This window comes from Aphelocoma coerulescens, chromosome 1 (genome assembly GCF_041296385.1).
Source record: "Aphelocoma coerulescens isolate FSJ_1873_10779 chromosome 1, UR_Acoe_1.0, whole genome shotgun sequence".
NCBI lineage: Eukaryota > Metazoa > Chordata > Aves > Passeriformes > Corvidae > Aphelocoma > Aphelocoma coerulescens.
This window is the reverse complement of record NC_091013.1, coordinates 14,137,809-14,158,614: the sequence shown is the minus strand read 5'-3', so window position 1 is coordinate 14,158,614 and position 20,806 is coordinate 14,137,809.

Sequence of the window (20,806 nt, the reverse complement as noted above, 5' to 3'; positions counted from 1 at the left end):
ACCTTTTCTTTTCCCTTCTTGTTGCTTTCCTGGTGAGCAAGCAATCAAATTTTAAAACGATAATCTTTTCCCAACCTTTGGCTATAGTTAACAATACTACTTAGAGACTGCAGTTTGAAAAGTTACAGTATAATTGATGCAGCATGAAGTTAATCAAGAGGGCAAAGTTGATAAGCAGATATTAACATAATCTGCTCCTCACATTCCAGAGAAGTTCACATTCTTTCCCAGCATGTAATTTCCTTATAGAAAAATACTTCTACCTTCACAGCACAGTCCTTTCTTGGATGCACAAATGACAGCTTTAACATCCTGAAAGACACTCTGTAGTCTTCCCTGCTGACATAGCCTGGACATTTGGAAGAGAAAAATGCCCAAGTTTGGGAGGTTTTTTGCCCAGAGAGCAGTCAGCCAACAGCAGCTTTCTCATGCAGCTGTTTCCACATACATACAGAGCCAAAGGCATGAATAAACCTTTTAGCTTCCTAATAACATGTAAACACACTCAAATCAGTTCTGCATTAGATTACTGATTCTCATTTATGTTACTGCCTGAAAACATATGAGAGTGGCTCAGAGGAGATTCTTTTTTTTTTTTTAATTTACTTAATTGTTTGATTAAGCAGACATTAAAGGAAAAGGGCAGATTAATTTGTTCTCTGAAGGGATGCATGCACTGCTAGCTTTCCAGTGGGGCACACTGTTTCCTCTCTACTGCAGGCACACTTGTGAAATTAAAAATTCCAGAATAAAGCCAAAGGTTTAGATACCACCTTATTTGGGCTCATGATTAAGCTTTCAGGTGCTGTTTATTAACACGGCCATTTTCCAAATCTGACCACACACTTGTGAGATGAACCAGTTTTGAAATACCCCATTTGCCCATGCTCCATACAGAACCAAGGAGTCATATCTGTGATATCTCACTTTCAAAACCAACACAGCAAGTTTCTTCTGCTGCTTCAAGTAGTCTCTGCATCCAGCATGGGCACCAGCGTGTGAAGAGAAAGGGACAGAAGGATGTGAAAAAGGACTGAAGAAGTCAAGTGTGGTGGGGTTCCTCCCTCAGCATCTCTCCTGGATTCCTACCTGGAGACTACAGTCAGTCAGAAAGCTCAGCAGCTTCCCCATATCTCCAGATGTACTCACACAACACATGATGCCTTGAAGTGGCTACCTAAAACCAGAGGCTAGACAAGAATAAGAGACTAAAAGTAGGTATTTATTAGAAGGGCCTTCAATGGTACACCTTGGGAGTATAAAGCCTATAAGGGACTCCACCCAAGATGGACCCTGGGTCACAGGTTCTTCACACTTTTATAAGTGTGGTCCATTTGCATATCAGGGTTAATTCTCCAATTATAACTACAGTTAATGATGTAATTACACCAAGTTTGCCCCTCCTCTTCAAATGCTTTTAGTTTACACATTTTGGGGCTTGGGACAATCAAGGTGTCCTCAGAGAGCAAACCTAGAGAGGGTTTGTTATGTCTAATCAGCATGAGAGAACAGTAGCTAACAGACCACATGAAACTTCAGTTACACACTAGGCAGTACAGGATTTGAAAAATATAAAAGTTAAAACCTAAGGCATCACAAATAGGTCCTATAGTTGTATGTGGCTATTTGCCAGCTAGGCACGTCAGAGGAGATCCTATAGGATCTCCTTCCTGACAGCTGTTTTCCAGAAATAGAGCCAGTGTTAGAAACAGGCAGATGCAGCGGTTGCTCAGCACATCGGAAATGAGGCCACTTGCATTTAAGAGCTTATAAATGGATTTGGTTTTCTAATTTCAGGACCTGCATTTGAGGGAAAAAATCCTAATTTATCATATGGTTTTCATTTTTAACCTCTCTGTAGATGTGCAGATCTTTAATTTTCAGTTCCGTGTATAGACATTATAATCTCTCTAAGTATAAATCAGTCAAATGGTCTTCCTGTATATAAATTTAGTATTCCCTGATCAATGTATCTTTCATATGCATGAAAGAACTACCCCACATGCTACTGCAGCCTCCTACATTTCCCTGTTCTTTTATTCAGTGGTATTGGATTTTCTTTTTTTTTAAGCAGTCATACTCCTTTGACAGTACATAGCTGTCATGGTTCTGTCTCACAGGTTTCTATACATCAGAGACCAGCTTTAAAACTATTTTGACAGGTTAAAAGCTGGGATTTTTCCAGGGACAGGATGGAGAGAAGCAGGAATGAGAGAAGTGAAAAAGAGTATTCCTTGACACCCCCTAATCTCCTCAGAGCAGATGGCACTGTTGTTTTCAAGTGGCTTCTGTGCACAACAGCCATTGCAAAAGAGTGAAAGTTGGAATGCTGAAAATAGTCTTTTTGGGAGATACATACATATCTGTCTGTGCATCTATCCAATATGCCCAGCTGTGAATGCATGAGCAGACAAATGAGCAAAGCTTACCTTCCTTCTTCCTCCCCCTGTCCATTCACTAAAATTAATTGTTCCCCAAGATGCTGTAGGCCACATTGTTAATTATTGTCTCTCTCTTCTGCACCTGAGGCATCACACTGGTTTAGAAAACAGCCTGGAAACAGATGGAGAGCTGCTGGAGATGAATCTGAAGGTATGTGAAAAAAAAAAAAAAAAAAGGATACAGACTTTATGATACTGCAGGCTCAGATGGTCTATTAATTTTCAATAATATTCTGGAAAGGGAGGAGGTCTCTACATGTTTTTAGGCTTAATTTGTTTTCAAAAAAGGAGTTACAAGAGCCAATTACTTTTATGATTTCATCACAATCATTTACGCTTAAAGAATATTTATGGGAAAATATTCCAGTCATCCCTGCACCAGCCTTGCTGTTCCTTAGACAAGCCTTCCCCGGCAGGCAGCTGTACATGCACTGTGCCTGACAGCACCAAGGCTGGCTGTCTTGCAGACCAGACAGAAATGCCAGCTTGAACTGGATGAAGCCTCTTGCCTGCTGCCTTAATGCCACTGGCTCATCCCCAACACCTACCTAGCAACCTGATTCTGCCACCATGTTGCCACAGAAAGCCACAGCAGCCTGGGGCAAAGCTGTCCCTTACATGCCCAGCCTGCCTCCACCCCATTTGCATGAGACAATGTCCTGACACAATCTCAACAAAAATGCTCCACTCTTTGATCCAGCCTGGCAGTTAACAAAAGGCCACTGCAATTGTTGACACCAACTGGTTTTTCATCTTCCCATGCTGAGGATCAAAGCCGGTACAACCATAACAACGAGGCAGGGATGTCTCTAATGGTGCTCAAAGCTGTCTTGTCCTTGCAAAGGCACACAAAGCACAGGCATCCAGACCTACCCGGTATGCATCATGCCAGCTTCAAAACAGGTAAAAGGGTTTTCCCTTTCACAAGTACTTCAATGTGATCATTTTCTGTGTAAAAGTACCCAAGAGACGTATCCAAAAACCATAAGCTCTTCTAATAGAGCCGTCTTAGCCTCTTCTAAGGGAAAACTATTGCTGCACATAAGGAACAGTTGCAATTTCTAAATGGGGAAAAAAGCCTTTCAGACTTGGCTGGAAGTTCAGCTCTGCACATTAGCCAAATTACTTTAGAAAGGCAGTGGAAAAGTTATTAATAGATTTATCAAATGACTATCCAAAGGAATCCAGACATTTTAGCCAAGAAGCAAGAAAAAGCGAGTTAGATATAACACGATCTCTGATCCATATAAGAGTGAGGAAGAGAAGGTGATACTTACAATGCAATGGCCACCCTTCCTTTTCCAGTGTTGGCATTGTGCATATTTTTCTGGAGCAGAGTCTACTTGGTAGAGACTGGTACACAATTTGTCATGTGTTTTACACAGTTTGCCAGGCTGTTATATGAATGTGTAAAGGAACTCTGGAACTTAAGTATGGTGTAATTTTCTTCAGTACCCAAATTCTGCATATAAGTATTTTGCAATCCAGTAGAGATTTTTAACTGACATCACTTTATTAAATTCTTGGTATAGAAACAACTAAATGCATAATGCATTGTATATGCTCCTATACATTTAGCTTAGATCACTAAATCTACTGTCTCTCACTCTTTAAAAAACTCATCAAACATAATAATTATGTCACAAGAATCAGTCTGTATCATTATCACCTGTACAGTTTATTGTTGTGTGACCTTGGGATTCCTAATCAAGGACTGGAAGTGAAGGATTCTTAATTTGCCTTTTCTCCTGTTCTGCAGATGGTGCAAAATGTGAACATTTAAAGCCAGTAGGGCTGGATACTTCTCCAGCTCCCCCTCTCTCTGCAAAAGCACTACCAAGGCCTCAGGCACTCCATCTGCCCCATGGGTAAGAGGTGGAAGTAAAGGTGGTTCTTGCTGAATTGTCTTGCCCCTCGGTGCTGCAGAGGATGAGATGGGTAACTGGCCAGCAGTGATGCTGAGCTAGAGCACTGCAGACCTCCAAAAAGCAGTGCTGCAAATAATACTAACATTTGATCAGGAAAGGACAATCTATTTCAACACTACTTTAGATTCCTTTCTTCCTGCACTGAACCTTTTGTTTTATTTTGGACAACAGTTCTTTGGTAAAATGCAACTGTCTTCAACAAATTGCTTTTCCCAGCTGTCACTGTCATTGTACCAAAAATTCAGGGTGATTTATTTGACCTGTAGCAGAGGTGTAAGACTAAGACTTTAGCTCTTCTCCATTCTAACAGGAGTGTTTCCTCTGGTAGGAGCAGTTCACTGATGGGGGCTATTGACTCTGGATAGGCACAAAAGAAAGATGCCAGTATGTGGATACCTATCAGACACTAAGGTTTGTAGGCTGGGCTGAGAGCAAATTTGTCCAATGGTGGGGATATATAATAGACTGTTCCCTGGCTGTCATAGGCCCTAAGACGCTTCCTCCGTTTCTGCCTTTTATGAGGGAAATGAGAGAAGATCTACGAAATCAATTCACACTCTCAAAATGGTGCTTTAGTCATGGGTCACACAATTAGCCACATCTGCAAAGCAGTACATTTGCTGATTGCTGAATTCTCACTTCCAAGAACCTGGGCTAAATCTTAGTTTAAACACCTTGGTACATGGAGAAGATGTTGCCACTGCACACTTAAATGCCAGGTGTTTCACTGAACACATGAATAAAGGAAGTTTTTTTCTCTGGAAAAAAGAAAAAAAAAGGTTGTGGCTGAAAGGCTGAAAGTTCTGGCCTGTTCTATATCATTTGTATCCCCTCTTGCTGTTCCAAGATATTTCTATCCTTTAGAGCCACACAGTATTTCTGGTGAGAAGTATATCTCAGACAGACTTTATCTGTTAACTTTTAACTCACACTTGGTACAAAAACCTTTTACAGCTCCACAAAATAAGATTTTCCCTCTAGCATCAATTATCATTCATCTAGCTATTGAGGAAGCTGACAGGTCTGTATTGTCCTTGCTCTCCTTTTTCATGCATCTTCAAAGATATTTGCCTTTCTTTCACCTCATGGCACCTCAACATCCTCCTCACTTCTCAAAGATATTTGCTAACAAAGCTTTCAGACATCATCACTCCACTGTTAAAAATCCAGCATTGATATCCATACATGCAACCTGATTTAAAATTGTCTTACTTAGCCAGTTCCTCACCCCTTACACTGCTAAATAGGGTTACTTCTGTAGGCATGTAAGGCCTGGTGAAGTTACGTAAGTAAAATAAGTAAATATAAGTAAAATATGCTAAGCAGTCTTCTAGTTCTGATAATTAACAATAGTAAGGCCAAAGTACTGCTATTTACAAAATATTGGGAGTTGTTAATAGACATCACATACTTTGTTGTATGCCTCAAACAGATCATATAGGACATCCTTCTGTACAAGCCTGCCAATGACTCCAATGACCTTGCTGAGCTCACCAGAGAATGATCAGCCCAATGCAGAGAGGACAAAATAGAAAGCAAAAGCAGAATGAAAAACAAACAAACAAACAAGTTCTCTGTCATACCAATTAGCAAAGCAATCTTTTGGGGGATGATGTCAGCACAAGCTGGCATCTGCTCCTAGGAGGGGAAAAAAACAAAGTGAATGGCAGACAGGAGTGAAATGTTTCCACAGAGAGGGAAGACTTGCTTTAAACTTCAAACAGTAGACACTGCTAAAGGAAAAGGAAATTGAAGAGCATCAGAACAGGCTACAAGTGATGAAAGCAAGCCAACATGAAGGAAAAGGAGAGCAATCAGGGAGGATAAAGAGAGCTCCATGAAGTAGTTCTGCCAGGGGACCATGCCAAAAGCCAAAACCAGTGCAGCTTTAGCACTTTAGTAGAGGAGAGAAATCCAACCCAATGGTAGCCAGGAGAGGACCCAGAGGTACATAAAGCCTTCACTGAATGGATGCACCATGAGCAAAAATGTAAGGAAAAGAAGAAAAATTGCACTAATGTCTCATACATTCTCTCATAAAATCTGAACTTTCCCCAAACCAGCACAGCCAAAGCAGCTAAACTACTTGCAATATTTACATGTAGTGCCTGCACCTGTTAATAAGAGTGATTATTAATTTTCTGTGCATAGGTCACGTAAAAAAGTCACGTAGTTTCTCTGTGATTTAGTTTCCCATCTGTAAAGCTGCCACCTCTGCTTCATTAAAGGCAAAGAGGCAATAAATTGAGAAGGAAGACTATAAATAAAGAAGGACAAAGCAGATGATTTAATGGCAACATCAGGCTCAGATCCAGATTAAAATAAAAAGTATATAAAACAGTGAAACAGTTAACTGATGTATTTTATAATAAAAACATAAGCATCTTCCAAAATATATCTGGAAAGGGAACAAGACAATTCAAAGTATCAGTATGAAATTCAATTCCTCTCTTTGTTGTAGGCATTCACAAGCTCCGCTTCCTCTGTTGCCTCCCATCTAGTAAGACTTTTCCCCTTCTTTACTCTTCCTAATTGTCAAGGTTTAAAGGACACTGAAGAGCACAGGATGGGTTCATTAGAATTGCAAAGCATCACCGAATACCATTTGCAGCAGGGCACCATTTATCTCTGTTGCCACACCATACTGCGAGGTGGCACCAAAAAGCAGACACTGCAGTCCAGAGCTAGGGAATGCTAATCATCCTACATCAGACCCAAACCATGCGGGATTCAAGGTTAACTGTGGCTGAGAACATCTGTTCAAGACAATAAATGACTCCCAACAGCAATTGGGAGTGGGCTTTATATTTTTGACATGACCAGCTTCTTTCTGTTGGCCTAGAAGACCTGGGTCAAATTCTTGGCCATTTATTTCAATCCCTTATGTCTACATAACCACTTCTGCCTCCTTCCTTCAGCAGAGGGCACAACTACCTCTCCTCAGGCCCTTTGAAGGCCACCAGGTTGTTACCCACAGTAAAAAATGAACATGACCATGTCTTTCTTTGCTTAGTTGCAGCGAAGTAACAATACAAATTACAACTCCTGCACAGACCTCAGCACAGCAGTCTATGCATAAATACCATTACACAGTTTAGCTAAAGGAATCTGTCCAGCCAGTTGCCCAGGTTCACCCTAAAGTCGTGTCCAGACTGGCACCTCAGTTTAGTCTGCCCCAGAAATTTCTACCTTTCTCCAAAGTTTACTTTAAAAATATTTCTATTTTAATGTCTTTCATATTAAATGCCACACATTATGTCCTGTCCTATAGCAAAAACAAGCAGAACTGGAAAAGGTACTCAGTCAGCACTACGTTGTGGTGCCAAAGCACAACTAAAGAAGTAACTATGACATTGCCAGATCAGAGACTGCACATTAAATTACTTTGCATTTGGTCTAAGTCTGTAGTCCTGCTCTTATTTAAGTCAACAGCAAGCCTGCAGCTAATTGCAACAAAAGTAAGATGTATTTTAGGGAGCCACCATAAAGAGGTAGGCAGGATTATCTAATGACATATGCGTATTTTACTAAATGTGTTACTTGTCAAGCTAATTAGTTACCCTGCAAATGAAAAGGTCAACCCTGCATAATATTTGCATCTCATCTTTCTGAGTCAAATTTCCTGTGCATGGTAGGTGGAAAGAAATAAATTCTACCAAAGTTGTGAACGGCTGATAGGAACACTTTGGCAGGCAGAGGAAAAACTTGCAAAAAGCTGTTCAAGGTTGATTTGAAGCTAAGAACATGGAACATGTCTGTCAGGACACCAGTCCCATGTCCACCAGCTCCATATCATGCAATTTGTTTTGAATAGCTCTGCAGCCAAGCAATACATTGAAACTGTCAGTCACACTTTTTTTCACTGCTTCTGCTGCTCTTTACTAATCCACATATGCAAGTTGAGGAGAGACAAGGCTCACGAAACCACTCTACTTTTGACCCCAAATTGCCATTCTCTAGAAAAGAGTTACCTGACAAGCCATGCTATCGTGTGCACACTCCACTGTGTGCGTATTTCCTCCTATTTCTACAGCTGGAGGAGAAATCCATCACAGTACAACTATTCTACACCTGCAGCTCACTAATTCTGAAGGTCTCAGAGACTTATACATCTACAGCAGCCCTTTTCTTTTCCAACACCTTTCTCATTTACATATATCTGGAGTATGAAAGCTTGACACAAAAACAAATGCTTGAAAGATATTGACAAAGCCATTAGAAAGAGGTTAAAGAAAAATCATCAGAAGCTTTCTTGGAAAATATCAAACTGAAACAGAATGTTTCAGGGCAGTCAGCAGATTAACCAGGAAATTTGGAATTTTTTCTTTTTCAGTGAAACAGCCAGCTTTGTGTTTCAGTCTGTAAACATCCTATGCCAGAAGAGGATCTTCAGAGACTCTTTGTCCTTGCTAAAGGGCTTTACTTAATGGGGTGTTACATGAAAAAGCATATCTGTCTTTCAGGAAAATGTGCCCTGCAGGCTCACTGAAACAGTGGCAATATCTAGGGGAAAAGAAAACCAGGATATGAAATATGTCCTGGCTATTGTAGGTTTAAATATATATTAAGTCGCTCTGCCAGGACTGAAAACTCTGGTGTCATAAATTTCTCAGCAACCTGTGTGCATTAAGTAGGTGTCAGGGGACCCTGCTCCTTTAGACAAGGAGTCACATCTTCCAAGCAGTGAATCTCACTGGCAAAGGCTTGAGTCTTGCTTGCAGAAGCTGCCCAAGCCAGCTCTGAGCTCACTCTCCAGACAGGCTCTCCGTTGCAGGGAAGCCACAGGGTCCTGGGGCGCATCCCCCTGCCCTTGGGATGACCCTCTGCAGCACTTCCACTGTAACTGACACATGAGCTGGGAATTTAAAGCTCTTACACCTATATTACAAAGGGTTATGTCATTCTTCAAATGACAGATCATTTGAAATACCTGAATTATATCAGACTATTTCCTTTGTGAGCCAGGATAAGAACCTTGCACCCCACTTAGCTGGTCTATATGTAAGAAGAGCAAGTGGATTGCTTAAGATACAATATAAAGTAAGTTTAGCTGATAACTTGTATTTCAAAACCCTTCATTCCCCATCTGTTTGAACCAAAGTTTTAAATTCAGATGTACTTAGAGATGCCTTTTTTTTTTTTCTGGTGCATATACAAGCTTATGGACAGCTAGCACTAGGAATCAGCTAGTCTGTTACAAAGGAAGTGAACACATACTCAGTTCAGAGAAGATACATCCTCCTCTCTATATCTTTCATCAGGCAGGATTTTCCTGAATTCAAATAGAAATGAATATGGCACTCATGTCCACCCTCCTCTACTCATGGTTCATCTAAGAAATGCTTCCTTTTGGCTCTGAGTTACCCATCTTACCTGTCAGAAGGGATAATAACTCCTCTGTGTTACATCAACTCAATTATCTAAAAAGGAAAAAACAAAATTTCCTGATCTTACTCGTAACACTTGCACAAGAGAGATTTAGGAGGTAGCAGTAAATTTTAAACTTTTTTTCTTGTGTGATCCTGGCTGAAAGCTCTCTTTCCTCCCTCATTTGATTTTGATTGGGTTCAAGAGTTTCTATTTCATAGGCAACTGTTGAAATCTTCTGGAACTACCAAAAGCCCCACAATATGTACAACTGTGGAATTAATCTGAAAAGGTTTTGGTGTTTGGAAGGCGAACATTCTGTGTCAACTTTAGCATTTTATGAACAACTGAAATTCCCAGTGTTTACCTCAAGGGCCCAAGTACCTTTAAACCCAAATTACCTTTGAAGCCAGTAACCAACAGTTCCATTTGGTACCTCTTCTACTAGTTCAGCTCTGTGTTGTGCTATATTCTCCACATCAGTCCCAACTGTCCTATTCTTGAATTGCATTTTGTCCTGCTCTTGAACATACAACTTGCTGTAGAAAGAGAAAATGTGAACAGCAGTGCAGACTTATTCTTAAAATAAATGCTCCCTTAATCAAAATTGGATGACTAACAAGCATAAAATTATGGCTCTAATACCACATATAATCGTTTATCTCATTGCAAAGAGGCATACATTATTTCCATTGTGTTCCAGTAGTGTTTTATACCCACTTTACCATAATCTAAATGAGCATGCACAGCACAGACAAATGGAGATTCTAGCCCATCTTATACATTTGCCTGGAGAGCACAATGATGTTTGTTGTGTGTGCTTTTAAAAACTGTGTTCCTATAAATAAGCACATTAAAATGTAAAGACAAAGCAGTGGGCAATCTCACTGCCTGAGCAGTTTTAATTGTGAGATATACTTTTCACAAAGAAGGCATGTTTTTAATTTTTTTTTTTTTTCTGGACAGCAATTTTAATAAAGTATATTTGAAACTTATATGAGCTATGGAATAAGTTTGTTGAAGGGAATTTAAACCTGTGAATACATCAGCTCAGCATGTGGGTACTGCCAACCATACTTACAGCTCAGACTAGATATTATTTTCTTCTGCCCATTCCTCATTATCTGGGATGCACTTAACAGTCCAAACCAGGGACTCAGCTTTAAATAACTTTAAAAACTTATAAAAAGGGCAACGGCCAGAGTATGTATTTCTTTCCCTGAAATTACTTCTGCACAAAGGCTGTAAGAAGCTTTCATTTCTCCATTTGCAGCATCCTTCCTGTTCCCAAAACCACCACAGCTGTGAAGTTCAATAATGCATGGTCCTTCAGGGAGAGCAAGTATGGTTTCACGTGACAGTATTTGCAAGAGCTGATACCCAGCTCCCATGTATGACTTTACAGCCTTTTCTGACCTTGCAGATATGTGAGAAACTGGCACTTGAAACTCTGACACTTTTATGAAAGACAAGCTGATCTTATACCTAATTTTAGAGAGCTGTATAAAGCTCTTTTTCCCTCTACACAAGGATAACTCACTCGGCACAGCTGATCTTACTGTACATACTGAAGTATGTGGCTTTACAAGCAGAAAGATATGCATACTAAAATACATGGTAAAATTCTCTTCTGTATGGTTAAAACCATTTATCTGTGACATATGTGGCATGAAGATGAAGATGTGATATGGTCTAAAGGCTTTATTGTTACTTCACTTGGACTGAACTGCATTGCTTATGCTCAATGCACCATTTGTGAAACATGCTTTTCTGATTCTGCCTACAACCTAAGGCTACCATCCAAAAATCAAAGGAGCAGTACAATCTTGACACAGATTAACCTCAGAAATAAACTATAGCTATATTAAAGAACTGTGGAGTTCTTCCTGGAGATTATTTGCTCAAAGAACGGGAACATGACAGAGATGGTAGGAGGATGGATTGAAGATGTCCCTGCTCATCGCAAGGGTGTTGGTCTAGATGACCTTTAACGGTCCATTCCAACTCAAACTATTCTATGAGCCTATGAATGATCCTCAGCAAAATAAAAGAGATAGATGGATACTCTGCACAGCACACTAAACCCTTTAGAGTTCAGCAGAGTATCATTCCTCCACATTTTCCATCAGTCTTTCTTGTATGGATTTAGCACTTAAGAGAATAACTATATTACATATAGGTATAAGTATGTTTATATGTGGAAATTAAGTATTCTGTATTATTATCTTGGTAAGCATTGTGCAGGTAGTTTATTATCTGTATGCCCAGCTCTAATTATTGATTGACATTCAATGTTCTGCTGCTGGGGATGGGTTTAATTGCATTTCTCTATTACTTTAAACTTAACTACTGCTTTCCTACCAGCATAATATTGAAAACATTGAAAACATTATTTTGTCTCTACACAGTCATGTTTCTGCATTGATTCTTATTTTTCCCTGCAAAGTCTACTCTCTTTCCAATAACCCCCCTCTTGTACACCAGAGTGGTCTTCAGCTTTGACCACGAATTCTGCCTCATTTGTCTCATGTCTTCTTACAAAGGATTCCCCTTTAGTTTGCATGCTTTATTTTTTTTTTCTACTAAGTTAATTTGAAATTCATTTCATCAGTCCTTCGTGTTTATCTCAGCTTAGCTTTTTAGAGAAATCAATTTTTTGGGTGTCTACATATGACATAGTGTCAAGAGACTCGTATGTCCAAGCACAACATGTCCTTTAATTTACTTCTCTTTGGCTATTCAGGACTGTCCACACAAATATTGCACATTCATCAAGCCTGATTGCTTGGTCTTTAAACAATAGCAATTCTTCTTTCCATATTACACATCTACAGAATCACAGAATGTTCTGAGTTGGAAGGGACCCACAAGGATCATCAAGTCCAACTCTTAAGTTAACAGCCCATACAGGGATCAAACCCAAACCCATAACCATGGCCTTATCAGCACCATGCTCTAAACAGCTGAGACAATGCCATGTATTTTTCCCTCTAACTTCTCCCAAAAATACAGAAAAACTACTACCCTCTTTCTGTCTTTTGATGTTTCCCTAGCTGTTAACAAGATGTGAAAAAAAAAAAAGATACTCTAAAGGCTTTTCTTACTTCACCTTAATAATTTCTCTGGAATTTGTGAATATCATTCATCTAGATCAGTTACCTTGTCAAAATGTAATGGTTCCATATACCTAACAGTGTTCTCTCGCATAATCATAAACCCTTTAGTACCTTCTGTGGGAAAATACATTTTCATCTTCCAGATGTGACCTTCAACTTTTTTCAGAAATGCCTATACTATGGAAGAAAAAACATATTGAGTTCTCTGAAATATATTCTTTACTAACGATAGCTCTTATTCATGTTGCTTTATGACCTTGCAAGCTAGGTTTGACAGATAACTCTACATATTCTATGCTTATAAAACCATTTCTTTTTACCATATTAATGCCATTAATTAGCATTGTTATTACCACATTAAGGTCTAAATTTTGCTTATCAATTTATCACCAATATCTCCAGCCTTCCTTGCAGCTACAAGAATTCTCCCTTTTTCATATAAAGCATTTTCTTCCTCCATAAATAATTTTATTGAGTGTGAGGTAAAGTCTGGGTTATCTGGTCCAAGCAATCTAGCTTACACTTGACATTCACATACTTTTCACATACGTAAGTGTATACCTTGAGAGCTTCTACCTTCTGCATCAGACCGTTGTACAGAACAGAACCATCTGTAGCCCTCTGTAATAACATACACAGAAAGGGGGAAATTCTAAGTTTGCTTCACACTTCCAGACTTGTGCATGGGATGTTGGGTGTTATAAGAGGGAGGCAAAAGTTTGCAGGCCTAACAGCACTTCTAGCAGTGGAGAGCACTGGAGTAAGAGGATGAATAACATACATGAGCCTGTTCATTCATGTAGTGCAAACTCACAGCTGTGAAATTCCATACTGGAGACAGAGCTTGGCCTAATGTGTGTGATATTACACACACGGCAAAACTTCAACATTCCAATCCAGACTTTTTCACACTGCTCAGGTATGAAGCACCCATCTGGCACTTTCCAACCTAAGCCTGTTGATAGATCCTGTGTTATTGGTTTTATATCATTTCACTAAATGTTCCCTGATGAATGTTTTGTGGATATGCAGAAAGAGAGAACCTGGGTGTACAAATGTATCTGTGCAATGTACAGGGTCTGGAGAAACTAACTACACTACCAACAACAATGAAATCAAAGTACACAAGGAGACAGTTATTACTGTGAAATCTTACAACATGACACATCACCATACAAGACACATTTGACTATCCAAACTAAAATACATACACATGTGTATATATATGCTAGATAACGAGCTTTGCATGGTTTTCTCCACAATTAGATCGTTACCTGAGCAGTAGCAAGTCCCTATTTGAGACAGCTGCAATGCAAGCTTATTCACTCCAAGCAGTGCTATTCCATGAGTCTATGCCAGTTTGCACTGATTCCATTTGCTCCCCCTCATCAGTTCATGCTATCACCCTCACTATGTCTCTTTTACTGCTATTGTGCCTTTCATCTGCAGATCACTTCCCTTTCATGTACTGTCATCTCCACCTTTTTCCTTAGAATAGTATTTCACTTTACTGATTCTATATTTCAAGCTTGCAGCTCTCCCTGCTTGATTTGTCTAATTGGCTCTTAAAACCTTTTTCACAATGAAGTAACTAATTAAATTATTTTGACCAGTTTCCAAAATTTTCCTGAGGAAATGCATAATGTATCAGTTTGCATTATAAATTTCTCAAGTATTTCATTTAGGTCTTTTTGGACATTTTTGTCATCATTGGGACAGAGATAAAGAAGCAAGTTTGGCTCTGTAGGGAAGCTGGCTAGAGAAACTGTTTCCAAAGAGTCCTATTTATCACTCTCTGACTAAGTAATACAATATAACTAAATTGTCCTTGCAGCATAGACTAAGTATTCCAAACCCATGGAAGTGATCTAACCGCCACACTGCAGAATCAGGGTTACACTTACTCCTACTCCCACTCGGTAGCGCATTGAATCATTAAAGCTTTTATACAATCTGCCATGACTTCAGGGGCAGGGTTTGAAAGTACTCGTCCTCCCCAACAGTCTATATGCTGGGGAACTTTCCAGGTCAGATTGTGCTTGTAAAAGCAGAAAAAGGGGCTGAAACAAGATGTCCTCTTGAAAAGGCTGAGGAGGAGGTGAGAGGAATCACCACCTACTTCTGCTCTGGATCCCTTTTAATAGAAAAGATTGATTCTTCTATGTGTTTTTCTGTGAAGAGGAGGATTAAGTTCCTACTTTCATGGCTGTAAATTATGTGTGGAGAGAAATGCATGCAGAGAAATGCACAGTTAAGCACGTAAGCCTCCAAGAGGGTGGGGATTTAAAACAGGAGTGAGTCCTCAGGGCTTTGCTATTGCTACCTCAGCTGGCTCAATGCTTAGGTTTGTGCATACCACTATGGATCATACATTCTTTCTTTGCCACTGTATAGGAAACCTACAACTCCAACTCAAGGCCACAGATTCTGCCACAAGTCTCCAAGTACTATGTGGTATCAAACTCCTTCTTTGACCAAAACTTAAATTCTGTAACTCATCAATAATGTAATTACTTCTTTTACACATGCAATACTGTATGCTTTTGATCACTCAGACACGTGAAATGTTTCAGCAGCTGGAACAGAGCAGGATATATATGCAGGTATATGAATATCAGCACTGTCAGGCAACATACTGATGTACTGTATTTAAATGCTTCTGCACCAAACCTGGTAGGTGCTGAAACCATTGATATGTACCTCACCTGCCTGCTTTCGTGCCTTACCATCCCATGTATGACACGTCAGAGGTCATGCCTCCACTTGTTGTGTGTTTTTGTGGCCTTGCTACAGCTCTGAATTTTCTTCTCATCCACTGCTCCCCTGACCACAGCCAGAATATTGCTCCCTGTGTGATCCCACTGATGTAGCAGGGGCAGGGGAAAGGAGCAGGGCAGAGCTGCCAGGTACACTGGGATGGTTGGAAGCTGTAGGTCCTGCAAGAAGAGCCTATTGTATGGGGTTTGTATTTCAGGAGTGGAGGGAACAGCAAGGTTTCCTCATGCTACAAATTGCAGTATGATTTACAGGCCTCCTTCTCTCCCCTAGTCACGTGCACCATCAGCTCCATTGTCAGCAAGACAGAGCGAGACGTTAAATCTCCCCTTCCACCACCCCTCCAAACTTCAGGGAAGCTTTGTCCCAAGGCCCTACCACAGCAACTGCCAGCTGGGGTGATTTCCTCACACACTGAGTCACAGTGTGGGCTGAACATTCATCCTGAACTCTGACAAAACCACCTAGCTCAGAACTTTGACAACCTGTGCCAATAAAGTTACGGAGTGATCGTGACCATTTTCTGTTAACTCTTTTTTTGCATGTTGCATTTGCTAAAAAGACAATTTTAGCTCCTGAAGAAGGCATTCTAAGCGAAACTCAGAAAAGCGAAATGGAAAGATCATATAAATGGGATTTTCTCTGTCATCTCTCTATGCTTTTAATTATTCTTGACATTGTATAATGTTAAATTATAAATAGAAAGCATTTTGAAAATGTCCTAATATCCTGAATCTAAGAGAATACCAGAGCTAGAAAATATGCTTAAGAAATCAAGATTACATAGCAGACTCAAGAAAAAGAATTAAACTGCGCTTCACTGCAATGGAACTTAACAGCTACAAAAAAATGGGAATCGTGAGCTCAAGCTGGAAGCTACAATTGAAATGTAAACATTACTTATTGAAAGCAAGATGCTGCATTAATAACAGCAACCACAAAAGCTGAACACTTGTGGCATTACTGGATAGAGCAGTGATGCTTTTTCACCCTTTCAAGTGGATCTAATTCAGATGATGTCCCCCAGCTAACCCAAACGTTCAAAGTCCTTGTACTTGATCCTTCAGTAGGGCATGAATTTGTTTTGGAATATTCTAGCTGAATTGATTTCTTTTTATCTTGCCTTTCCATCTCATACAAAAATTATTCTCATCTCTTTTCAGGTCTTCTGTGTCTTAACTTTGCACAGGTAAAAGGGCTGGTACTGATGAATATATGACAAGCATTTCCAATTCTTATAAATTAAATCAGAATATTTACAAAAAATCAAAATTAATTCTGTCTTTTCTATGCTTCAACCGAAAGGAAAGAGCAATTTCTGCTTTGATTTGTACAGAACACTTTGAAAACTACCTCAATAGCTACAAATTCACCCCAGACTATGTGGAACAGTTTGGCCCATAGAATGGGCCTGCAAGTATCTCAGGGGTTCAGCACCACTCTCCAGGAGGCACCAACCACTGACTTCTCTGGAGTCTAGAGATGGCCAAGAGAAGTCACAAACATGGCTAGAATTTTTTTTGACTAGTACTGACACATAACTAAAGTTAGGATAATAAAACCATGGCAATAAGATGATATGTGCTGATATAACTCTGGTGAAAGTTTCAATGAGCAATTTGAGAGATCAATAAAAATTAGACTCTTAACATAGTAAATAAATATCTTGGAAGTATTTCAGAAATGAATATACGAAGCAGAAAAATTACAAATAACTAAGGCAATTTCTGTAGAACTCTGTCCAAATTGACATTTATTCCATTATACCATCCCATTCTAACAGTCCCTCATTTAGACAACTAATGCAACCAACAAAAACCCAATGAAAAATATCTTTTTTCTCCCTAGAACACTAGCTTCTTGATTACAGTGAAATGAAGCTAAGACTTTGGGTAACTAAAGGTGACTGGTCAGAAGAGAGAACACTAACAAACAGTACCTAAGATCAATGTAATCTGACAGGCCCAGCTGCAGAAGGGCAAGGTCTGTCACACGGCCACTGTGGAACTAACATCCACAGTAATAAGCAAGACAATATGGGCCTAAAAAACTCTACAGCTGAGAATACAGATTTTTTTTTTTTTTTTTTTTCCACCGGACCCAAGCAAAAATATTTGGCTGTAATTGCATGATGTGAGAAAGAACACACTTTGAAGTTTAAGAGTTACCTGCCTACTTAGAAGCTGTTTTCTAAGATAGGTCATTTTTGTTTCAAATGTGACTGATCTGTTCCACGTGAATGCAAATTCTCATTTCTGCTTTGTTATTTGTCAAGAAAATTGCAATCAATATTATTTTAATCCACCTCATATATAGTGTTGAACTTTTATTTGTCTCAATGAATAAATAATTTGAACTGAGACTGTGCTCAGTGCTTTCTGAGTACCTAAAAAAAATGCTGGATTCTCCTTTTCACTTTTAAGCTTTGAATTATGGACCATCTCATTGCATGGCAGCAACTGAAGTTCTTAAATTATAAACAGTGAATTATCTTCTTGTTTTTTTTATTTAAACAAAAAAGTAGACAAGTTTAAGAAACAAGAAAAATTTCATATAATCAGTTAAAAGTCTATATAAATTGACATTCTTTTTTTTTTTTTTTTTCCTTTTCAGCTTTTAAATTAGCATTTCCTGGACTTGATCGCATTAATTTAGTTTTAGAAAAGATTGCCACGTTGGACATACGTATGTACCAAACCTTTACATTAACACTAACTGCAGTCCTCAGAAATTATGGGAAATTTGTGTGTACCTACCTAGGGAGAATTCCCACAACCCCAATATGCTTAAATGCATATAACAAAGGTAATTTTGGTAATTTTTCAGAAGAATAGAAATAAATGTTCTGCTGTGATGCATATTTCTGCACCCAGACTGACATTCCTCTTTTGAAGAGTTTTAGCATCTGTAACAAGTAATATTTATAACAAGTTAAAAGTAGGTCTTGAGAAAATCAAGCTGACATTTAGAGAGCTACATTTGGTGCAACTCAAATTTACTGCAGCTGCAGTATAAATAATCTGAGCACTGCCAAAGATGAGCTTCTTATGTCTGTATACACACAGAACAATTTAAACTTCTCCACATTTAATTTCAAATAAAGGACAGTTTTACGGCTGATCAGTGCAGTACACAGGATCTCAAGCATGACAAATCCATGAAATCTGAAGGAACTTCCATCACAAACAGCCTAAGAACACAACAACTTCTTCAAAATTACTCCACAGCCCTCTCCACTAAATCCAGCTGTAATGTGGGAATTTGGTGTAATTCCTTCTTAATTATGCTGAATACCATTTGCAGGTAAAATGTATAGAAATTTAGAGATTCGATGCTCTCTACAGAACTTCATATTTTTGATAGTGCTGGATAGACAGGGGTAGGGAAATACAGGAAAAGAGAGGACTGGAATTTAGGGATGAATTCTTGCTATAGAAAACACCTCTATGCTAGCTTTTCCCCAGGTACTGCACAGCAGCTGAGCCACAGATGCTCAGCTCCTCTGTGGGTTTGGAAGGGTTATGGCCAGCACTGCCACCCCCTCAGGGATGGCATGGGAGCCACATCACTCACAGGGACTAGAGACTCCATCCAGTCATCTTGGCCCAATGAAACACAGGGGATGGAGGAAAATGAGACACTTAGGACTCAGGTGGGCCAAGTCAGTATTGGAAGATTTTGACAGTTAGGGCACACTGGATTTAAGGAAGGATCTCTCCTTAACTTGTCCTCTTGAAGTCAGTTTTTTTACAATCTCAAAGTCAGTTTTTACAAGAAGTTTATGGACCATGGACTTTAAGGAAGCATTTATGCTACTACAAGTTTTAAATTAACATTTCCTGAACTTAATTATTTTAATTAATTTTTTTTTAGCTTTTCAGCTTTTAAATTAGCATTTCCTGGACTTGACTGCAATAATTTAGTTTTAGAAAAGATTGTCATGTTGGACATACATATGTACCAAACCTTTACATTAACACTAACTGCAGTCATCGGAAGTTATGGGAAATGTGTGTACCTATCTCTGGAGAAGGTGAATTCCCACAATCCCAAAAGCCTTAAGGATAAGGGAAACAATGATGTGCTGATTCTTTTAAAAAATTGCATTGCATTACATCAGTGCTTGCCTTCTCCACATTTCAGTGTTGTCTCACCAACAGCATAGGCTGTGGTAAACTGGGAAGGCAATAGAATAATGGTGGAAATAAAAACAGAGAACTCTGCTGACAAACATTTATTCAGATGTTGTTTCTCATCATAAAAATCAAGTTCCTATTTCCAAGCTTAAAAATTATATAATTCAGATGGAATTTTCAGATGTCTTTGTTCATCTTCCTTTTTTTTTCCCTTTGGCACAATTCTTAAATTCTTAGAGTTGCTTTATCATTTTAATGACATAACATCCAGATTGCTGCAATGTATTGACTTTCATTGAGAATTATTCTGAATATTTAAAGAAATAATGGATATGCTTGAAAGTGTTCCAGAATTAAAAAAAAAAATAGGCATGTGTTGATGTTTAATAGAATTTTTATTGAAATCTGTAATTTTAAATTAATTAGCTCACTTTGAAATTGTTGAATCATCTCATGAAGGAATAGAAAGCCTATGTTAGATTTAGGAGACTAATCATGCAATCAAAGAACAATTTAATCCATATTCAGTGTGATCTCTACAGAAACAGAGTCAGACTTTAAAGTGTTCATTGCAACCTTTTCATGAACATTTTTACTTTTCAAGATAAATTACTCACTCACACAGGAACATCACTGATTTTGCAGGAGTGTCATCATCTAAAACCAAGCCACTCAAAACCTTGTAAATTATAGCTGAAGCTACAATTAACTTCTGATAGATTTAGGGAAAAATATGAAGTTACATTACACAAATGCCCTTAACCTTGTCCTGCAGAGAGTATATTTAATAATTACATTTAAATATCTTATCCTATTATGATCAATTGGATTTTTTAAAAATGTGTTTCTTCTTTTTGGCATCCTAGAGAGAAGAGAGAAAGTTGCTGAAGTACCATACCTATGCATTCCTTCTGCTGGCTCAGAACAACAGCTGCACATACCTGTGGGCATAATTTTGCAGTTAGGACATTAACCAATATATCTGTCAGTCAGGAAGACATAAAAATGACTTAAGTTGCATCTATAATTGAATGTGCCTACAA